Here is a 7809-nt window from a genome sequence, read left to right as displayed (position 1 = left end):
TGGACGTTCTGTGTCCGACGCATGTCCCGATGTTGCAACACGGGAGGGCGTGCGGGTGAAATGCAGCTGTTGCACCACAGGAGGGCGCTATCGTACAATGGCACCACGGGCACAATGTCGCTAGTACTCTCAATTTTTGCCTTTTTTTTTTAAGTAGTCCAGAAAAATGCTGTTTTTGAAACAGTGACATGTCAGACTACTCTATTTAGTTTACCCAAAAATCCATCAGTAGTATTTGCTCACTAGTCACTTTTCCATTGAACCTCAAATTGTGCAAATATAACTTGCACATAAAAATTTACCAAATGGAAAAATGACAATTTCGCCAAAAGTCTCATTTTTTGATTAAAAGTTTTTGCACTGGCAAGAGCTGGTTTTTCGGGTGTAGCGCAAATGGTATATCACGTAAAACTGCAATGGAAAGACCTTTTTTCGCAACTAGAGTCAGGTGAGTTAAACAAAACGGATGTTGATGTATGTTTCAACAAGCGAAGAAGAAGAAGAAACATGTCACAGTATGTGTGGACACACCAGGAAACCCAATCATTTTTTAATTTAGTACAAGATAGAGGGGAAATATATAATAACAATAATTAATATATCTGTAAATCAACACCATATTTACGTTCGTCACCATGTTTATGGAATGACTTCTCATGTCATTTCGCAATAATAAATAAACAAATCATCGCATTTGTGATTTAATGGAAAAACCAACATTATGCACTTCTGTTTTGTCAACATTTAGTAAATATTGGTAAAGTTTTGCACAGATGTCCAATGGAAAAGCGACTAGTGAGGACAAAAACTGGAAAAATGTCCCAAGTTGTGTAGAGACATATAGTATGCTGAAAATTTTGGAGAAAAAAAAAAAGTTTCATTAAAGAAAGGGGGCAAACTCAATGGTCATAATTACTGATGGGAAGGGGATTAAATTCCCATTTACTTCACATCACTGTCCAATGGAGTGAACCACTCTCCAGCACATGAAAACCAATTAAACTTACAAGTTTTTCAAAGTTTCATATACCACTCTATCATTCTTCACACACATACTGGTTTATAAGCCTCAGATGTACGGCCGAGAGTTATCTGTCAGTGTTTACTTTTAGTTGTATCAAAGTTTCTATGTCTCCCCAGGCTATATAGGTAGATGATGCAAAGTAGGAAAAGGGTTGATGCATGGTATCAGACTAGTAAAAGATGCTTAAGTTGTGATGGCACCCCTGCAGAGATACCAGCCTCTTATGTGTCACAACACAGCTTAGTGATGGGGACTCATTTAAATAATCAGCGTATGTCAGTGAATTGTGCCTCCTGTCAGATCATGTTGAAAAGAAAAGGGGAAAAAAAAAAACATGAGGGACAGATCTCAGAAGTAACAACTACTGTGATCTGTACATGAATTCTTTAAATTTGCCTGAATGCCTTCAACTTGAATTACTATCCTCCGCCAGCACCGTAACGGTAGTTGTTTTAGGATGAAGGATCACTTGGTAGAAAAACGTTTTCTACTGAACTGTGGTCCATTATTTCCAAAACAAATCAGCTATTTCACCACCTACACGATTGCATATAAAGAGCAACACAGATAATTTGAACCAAATGTTCTATTCAGAGTGTGGGAACAGTAGTGAAGGTAGACAGTGTGAAAGAACCTTGGGTCACACTTGTATAACATAAAAGATCTGCGGTTTACACCATCAGCTATTACTCATATAATGGAGACAGGTGGCCAGCGTCTTTAAAGTCATGATTACGTGATCATTATATAATCATTTCCAATCTTTTGGTTTGAGAGAGTGCTGGCATTGTACGAGCTGGTGGAAATCTGACGACTGGGCAGCTCAGAGACGACTGACTCCAAGTTGAAGCACCCCGAGGTACCCGAGGAGAAATAAACAGCGGCTTGTTTATTAGCTTGTCGTCACTGGGCGTACTACAAAAATATTTATGGCAACAAGACGACGCATGTGGGATCAACTTGAAATACACCATGATGCCCTGTGCTTCTGCTAATGAATGAACGCGCCTCATTGATGTTGTTTTTAGACAACATTTGAGCTCTTTCCCACACCAGAACAGGCTAAATCAGACATTGGCAGTGATGATACCAGCAGCATCGCTCTGGCTCCCAACCAGCCGATACCACCCAGCACAGCAACAATAGTTTATAACCTCCGGTAACAAAGCAGAAATGTGTGTGATTTATTTTTTAAAGCGCAAAAAACTGATAGAAATTCTTATCCTTTATTTTCTGACTGAGCTTTTTTATACTTGAGGGTGATCCTTATGTATTCCTGATCAAATTTGCGCTGACTATGGTCATCAATCTAGTTTTTATAATCAAGCAAAACTCATCTTATATTTCAGAATGTGATGAAAAATATGAAAAAGAAAGCGAAAGAAATTAGATTTGTCAAACAAAGAAAGCGCAGCTCTGTGATGTTGTGCTGTAACTCTGCTTCAAGGACTCTGACTTTGAATATGATGTGCAATATTCAATAGAAAAATGATCTTGCTTTTTTTTGTGTGTGTGTGTTAATTTTCAGCAACACCTTACACAACAAATGCCCTGACAATTATGATGAATCACATTTTTCCTAGTTTAATCTCAACCATCTCTGAGCAGTAAAAGCTTCATTATGCAGGAGATTTCCATTTGGACTGCATTATATTGTACAGTCGCTGATTATAGTCCTGTGACATTGGCGAGATTCACTGTGTTTTATCATCCGTGTTCGAGGGAGTGTTAAACCTTTGTCTGATTTGTATACAGATACTGTTATCTACCAGAGTAATACAAGTGCAGCCTAACAACTTCAAATCATTTCTCCTCCTCAAATGAGAATTTGCATTTTGTTTTACTAACTACTAGTAAATGTGTGGGAGGTCTGAACAAACCCTGTGTCATTCTGCCTTATGGAGCTGCAAAACCCATGTAAGTGTGTGCTCTCATTAGTCTTGGAATGTTTTAGGTTCCTACAATAGTCCAAAAGCTGCCTCACATTCTTTTTAATGCTGCACATAACCTAATATTTATTCATAAGGAGCTTTTGGAATACTCAAACAACTATATCAGTGGTGTAGTCCAGGGTAAACGGTGGTATACGGAGCATGCCTACTTATTTTTCAGTTAGCATTGGGTATACCCACTTCTAAATCCACCTAATGCACAACATTCAGTAGTATCAAAGCCAAATTGGATGGTGAAGCCATGACCCGCCCTACTCTGCCTCTAATTGGCTAGTACTTGGTATGTCACTGATTTGATTGGTTAACTTTAGGCATGAGGAGTGATGAGCCAATCAGAGGCAGAGTAGGGCGGGTCATGCAGAGGAAAATATTGCTAACTTAGCGCTGGCCACCTCTGGAACCCGATTGGACTCCTCAGGTGCCAGTGCCACCCCAGTTGATTGACAGGTCACTGCACGTCTCGTTGAAAGGTGCACAAGTATTGGAAATGTGAACCGATATTTACTAAATGTTGAAAAAACAGAAGTGCTTAGTGTCAGTTTTTCCATTAAATCACAAATGCGATGATTTGTTTATTTATTATCGCAAGATGACACGAGAAGTCATTCCATAAACATGGCAACGAATGTAAATATAGTGTTTATTTACAGATATATCCATTATTATTATATATTACCCCTCTATCTCGTACTAAATTAAAAAATGATTGGGTTTCCTGGTGTGTCCACACATACCGCGACGTGTTTCTTCTTCTTCTTCGCTTGTTGTAATGTCTGTCAACATTCGTTTTTTTAACTCACCTGACTCTAGTTGCGAAAAAGGTCTTTCCATTGCAGTTTTACATGATATACCATTTGCGCTATGCCTGAAAAACCACCTCTTGCCAGCGCAAAAACTTTTAATTGAAAAATGAGACTTTTGGCGAAATTGTCGTTTTTCCATTTGGTAAATTTTTATGCGCACATTATATTTGTGCAACTTGAGGGTTAATGGAAAAGCGACTACTGTCTCAAATCTTTGCAACAAGACAAACAAAAATGATTGAATGGTATATGAAACTTTGAAAAACCTTGAAGTTTAAATGGTTTTCATCTGCTGGAGGGTGGCTCATGCCATATGACAGTAATGTGAAGTAAATGGGAAGTTAAGCCCCTTCCCATCAGTAATTATGACCATTGAGTTTGCCCCCTTTCTCTTATGAAACTCTGTTTTGGTTTTTTTTTTTGGTTTTTTTTTAATTTTCAGTATAATATATGGTTCAACACAACTTGGGACATTTTCCCAGTTTTTGTCCTCACTGTCTCAAATCTTTGCAGCAAGACAAACACATTTGCCACAAAAACAACACTGAATAAAACATTAGATTCACAGCGAGAAAGGCCATACTGATGTAACCCCCCTGTTTTTCTGAGTTATTTAGAAACTCTATTGCCCATAATTGAATATCAGACAATGCACCGGTTCTATTGTCTTGCAAAAATATCTGCAGAGTTTTCATTGCAAATCTGCTGACCTTGTTATATAACTTGCATGACAACATAGACGACTGAGTAAAATATGCTATGCAGTGGTAGGAGTGCAAGCACATTGGGTTATTTCACTGTTGCAAGCTTCAAATAATGGGCAGCCTTAAACCGATGCATCTACCAGCCCACAGGATACGCCTTCTACAACGAAAAAAACCCACAAATTTTACAATGACATTGGATGTATAGTCGAAGTCAGCGATCAGTGCATCACGGGCATGACTAATCAAGCAGTTTAGTCATTGTCTAAAGTGTTTTTTATTTTTTTCTCCCACCGGTTCTAAATCTCTAAGAAAAGCATGACAGCATTAAAAGAGCAATTTAGCCGAGTGCAAGACACTGACAAGCACAAACGCGTGACTGCATTGTGATCATAGTTTATTAATTTTGCTGTTTAATCTTCAAAAGTGACAGGCTAAGAAAGAATGCAGTCAGTGCTCATTAGTAATAAGGCCGAGTGTAATTTGCTTAATGTGGGATTTTAATTATGTAACAGAGAACTAAAGATGCAGCCTTAGTGCAAAGCCACAGCGCTTTAATATAAAACCATAAAGATGGAAGGATTATTGGAATGGTTAGGAGAAATTAGGGTGAAATCTGAGGCGAGTATAGAGCTTTTCAGCCTCAAAGAAAATTCAATTGAGACTTTTCCTGCGTTTCTGATGGGCCATGATCTGACTCTAAGTGTGGGCCAAGTCTTCACTCTCCAGGAGCAGCTCAGACTGGGCAAAGCCTGCAAACTTTTCTTCCCAAAAGTTCATGAAGCGTGGCATTATCGTTTAAACTTGACAACTGCACTTTCTAGAGATGTGAACTTTATCCAGTAGTTGAACATTTGTCTAATATAAACACTACAACCAGATTCTTTTTTCACTGAACTGCATCCTGAAGGGAAAATCATCCTAAACATTCAGAAACGCTGACTGTACATGAAACGTTCATACTGTAATTTATTAGTGTCCCACTGCCCCAACAGCGATGTACCTGTAAGTCTAGAGCTTACATCAGTTTGTCCATACCATCTGTGCTGCTAATCCAACTAGATAATATAAAGCTGCAGGGGTTGGTAGTTTTTTTTAGCATCACTGGGCAAAAAAAAAATCATTATTATGTTTGGATATATTACACTGAACAAAAATATAAACGCACCACTTTTGTTTTTGCTCCCATTTTTTATGAGCTGAACTCAAAGATCTAAAACTTTTTCTATGTACACAAAAGGCCTATTTCTCTCAAATATTGTTCATAAATTTGTCTAAATCTGTGTTAGTGAGCACTTCTCCTTTGTTGAGATAATCCATCCACCTCACAGGTGTGGCATATCAAGATCCTGATTAGACAGCAGGATTATTGCACAGGTGTGACTTAGGCTGGCCACAATAAAAGGCCACTCTAAAATGTGCAGTTTTACTGTATTGGGTGGTCCAGGGGGGTCAGAAAACCAGTCAGTATTTGGTGTGACCACCATTTTCCTCACACAGTCTTCTTCATGAATTCTCTGAAACAGCTTTGGAGATGGCTTATGGTAGAGAAATGAACATTCAGTTCACAGGCAAAAGCTCTGGTGGAGATTCCTGAAGTCAGCATGCCAATTGCATATTCCCTCAAAACTTGTGACATCTATGGTATTGTGCTGTGTGATAAAACTGCACATTTTGGAGTGGCCTTTTATTGTGGCCAGCCTAAGGCACACCTGTGCAAAAATCCTGCTGTCTAATCAGCATCTTGATATGCCACACCTGTGAGGTGGATGGATTATCTCAGCAAAGAAGAAGTGTTCACTAACACAAATTTAGACAGATTTGTGAACAATATTTGAGAGAAATAAACCTTGTGTGTACACAGAAAAAGTTTTAGATCTTTGAGTTCAGCTCATGAAAAATGGGAGCAAAAACAAAAGTGGTGCGTTTATATTTTTGTTCAGTGTATAATTTGAGTGGTCTGAAATGACATGATGCTTTTATATCAAATTTCTAATGTTTCTGGCTGTAAAAATCCTGCTTTGTGACGCCCTGATTTTCACTATTTACCGGTGCTTTCAATGTACAAGGATGGGTTTTATGTAATATTTCTATTTTCAAATATTAAAAAAAAAGAAAAAAAATGTTTAGTTTTATTTTGAGCACATAGAATCATCAGATAACAAAGAACCATACAACGTGGTCAGACAGAATTTTTCAGCATTCAAAAAGGAGTGGGAAGAAGTATAACTTATAGACTCCCACCCCCTTTTTACAAACTCATAATTAAATTAATTCCGCTTCCTTTGCTTTGTTAACACTTTTTTCTGTATATTTTTTACAATAACACAAAGCATCCACACAAACCATTCACGTACACTTTTTTAGTCACCTCACACACAATTAGATTTGCATAGTTAACCGTTTTTAATATAAACTGCAATAATAATAATAATAATAATAATAATAATAATAAATCACACTTATATAGCGCTTTTTTGGACACTCAAAGATGCTTTTTAAACAATCACAACAATAATATTTATATGCACTTTAAATATTTACTACAAATACAACAAACTTGCTAGTAGTGTTTAGAATATAAAGCTCTGAACTTATGCCAAAAATCCCAATGTGTGGGGCTGTAGAGAGATAAACTGAATAGCTGAAGTGTCAAGGGGATGTAGCTCAGTGGTAGAGCGCGTGCTTCGCATGTATGAGGTCCTGGGTTCGATCCCCAGCATCTCCATCTTAGTCCTCAGTATCTTCAGGGTTCTCCCTAAAGGATTAATTAAATTCTGTCTAATTTATTTACATTGATGTGCCTGGGAGTATATGCTGGGGCGCTGTGACAGGGGTAAACATGACAAATGAATAGGGACCAGCGGATAAATGTTAGAAGTTGTGAAAATTCTGTGTAAGCTCTGGAGTAAAACACAGGCATAGAAGCCGAAAGTGGGGTGTCCAAAGTTAAGATTCACGGCACCTATGGAATGCACCACCCCATCCCCACTCCGACAACAAATTTACTGATGCTTTACTTTATGAAGGGCCCATAACATTTACTTTTCATGGGGCACCACCACTGCTAGTGGGGCCCCAGGATATATGTGACCACTACAGGGAGTACTGAGTCAGAGTTCTTGCTATGGGAGACCGGCAGACTAAGTCAAGTGAGGAGATTGGATGAGAACTGCTAAGAATCAGCTTTTAGGCTATGTTCAGTTTGTTTTTTGCCCTAATGTGATCTGCATCAGAGCCCTTTAAACCCTAAACCTAAAATGGTCCACCTGGATTTTTTTCTTATTTTGACTATAAAAAGGTTAGAAAATAAGCAGTGAGTGAGT

General features: G+C 38.1%; 1 non-coding gene across 1 annotated transcript; it reads left to right on the top strand.

The window, feature by feature from the left end:
• Positions 1-7139: 7139 nt before the first annotated feature.
• trnaa-cgc (transfer RNA alanine (anticodon CGC)) lies at positions 7140-7211 on the top strand. The gene has a single exon. It is a non-coding gene; the product is annotated as a tRNA-Ala (tRNA).
• Positions 7212-7809: the final 598 nt, after the last annotated feature.

This window comes from Sphaeramia orbicularis, chromosome 21, assembly GCF_902148855.1.
Source record: "Sphaeramia orbicularis chromosome 21, fSphaOr1.1, whole genome shotgun sequence".
Classification (NCBI taxonomy): domain Eukaryota; kingdom Metazoa; phylum Chordata; class Actinopteri; order Kurtiformes; family Apogonidae; genus Sphaeramia; species Sphaeramia orbicularis.
This window is presented reverse-complemented; position numbering and strand designations above follow the sequence as displayed.